The sequence below is a fragment of the Panthera pardus genome, unplaced genomic scaffold (assembly GCF_024362965.1).
Source record: "Panthera pardus isolate Hobbes unplaced genomic scaffold, ASM2436296v1 HiC_scaffold_266, whole genome shotgun sequence".
Lineage (NCBI taxonomy): Eukaryota > Metazoa > Chordata > Mammalia > Carnivora > Felidae > Panthera > Panthera pardus.
The window spans coordinates 70854-72761 of record NW_026526839.1 but is presented as its reverse complement, the minus strand read 5'-3'; positions in this window follow the sequence as shown (position 1 = coordinate 72761).

The following is a 1908-nucleotide window of genomic DNA, read 5'->3' as shown; positions in this document are numbered from 1 at the left end:
TCTGTGAACATTAACTTGTGGACGTGAGGGAAAAGGGGTCTTGAAGATATTCAGGGTTAGGGGTTTGGGTTAATACAAAACAAAATCCGGGTGCCAGGCACTCAGTAGGAAGGTTGTTTACAGTGAACATGAGGCACCAACTCTGTTTATCTTAGTTGGCTTAGGGGATGAGACAGATAGGGGAAATAACCTCAGGGTTAATAAGGCACCTTTTCTTTTGTTAACCATCTCTGCTTTGGGGGCTTTGTCTGCAGTGCAGTGGTCCATAGTCCAATTCACCAGTTTACCTAACTTGGCCCTATCCCCCGTGAAAGCAGCTTTTCTGCTATAGTACTAAATTGGGGGTGCTTCTACCCTGAATATCTAACCTTGTTTATTTCATATGCCTATGTATTGGGCACCTTTGTGCCCATTCCTATTTTGGGTTTGCCCCTTCCTCTCTATTCTGGAGGCTCTGCGCCCCCTCTCTATTTTGGGGTGACTTTGCACCTCCCTGTCCTGGCACCTTTGCACCCCCTATTCTTGGGGTGCTCTGCACTCCCTGTTCTTGGGGTGTCAATCTGGTTTACCCAAACTCGGGTGTGAGCATTTTATGGCTTTGTATTTCTTTATGCCTGGGTAACTCATCAGTGTAAGCCCAGGGGATTCCTAAGCTTATCCCCGACAAATCAAATAAAAATGTTTTCAAAACCGTGTGTATAAGCCCAAGGGAAAAGCCATGTGCTTACCTCCTTAAAATTATGCTGTGTTTAAAGTGGGCTACAAGTAACATCTGTTTCAATAAGTTACAAGTATTTTTAAAGTTATGTGTATATGCACAACCAAAGAGTAGTGTGCTTAACTACTTGAAATTATAGTGTGATAAAAGAGTCTTTGGGGGCACCAGGGTGGCTGGGCTCAGTTGGTTAGGCATCTGACTTCAGCTCAGGTCACGATCTCGCAGTCTGTGAGTTTGAGCCCTGCGTCGGGCTCTGTGCTAACAGCTCAGAGCCTGGAGCCTGCTTCAGATTCTGTGTCTCCCTCTCTCTCTGCCGCTACTCCACTTGCTCTCTGTCTCTCTCGCGCGCAAAAAATAAATAAACATTTTAAAAATGTAAAAAAGGAGTCCTTCAGTTAACATCTTAGTTTCATTAACTTATAACCCTTTTAAAAACATGTGTATAAACCGTATGTAAAGTCCCATGCTTAACTCCTGGAATCTACACTGTACCGAAACCGCCTTCAAGTAACATCTTCCATTCATCAAGATATATGTGTTTTTAAATTATATCTATAAGTGCAGGGGAATATTCAAGTATTTAACTCCTTGAAACTACACTGTGCTTAAAGCATTCCTCATGTAATACCTTAGTTTCAGTGATTGATAAGTATTTTTAAATGAATGTACATATGCAATAGAGAAAAGTCATGTGGTTAACTCCTTGAAATTACACTGTGCTTTTAACGTCCTTCAAGTTACATCTCAGTTTCCTGAAATCACAAATGTAACTGTTTATTTTTTAAGAAAAATTTAATGGCTATTTCTGGGAGAGAGAGAGAGACAGAGCATGAGCAGGGGAGGGCAGGGGGGGGAGAGAGAGAGAGAGAGAGAGAGAGGGAGAGGGAGAGAGAGGGAGAGAGAGAGAGAGTTAACAATATGGGCAGAAGACATGAATAGACATTTATCCAAAGAAGACGTACAGATGGCAGACACCTGAAAACATGCTTAACATCACTCATCATCAGGTAAATTCAACCCACAACTACAAGAGATATCACTTCACACCAGTCAGAATGGATAAAATTAACAAGGCAAGAAACACCAGGTGTTGGTGAGGATGTGGAGAAAGGGGAGCCCTCTCACACTGTTGGTGGAAATGTGTCCTGCTGCAGGCACTCTGGAAAACACTATGGGGGTACCACAAAGAA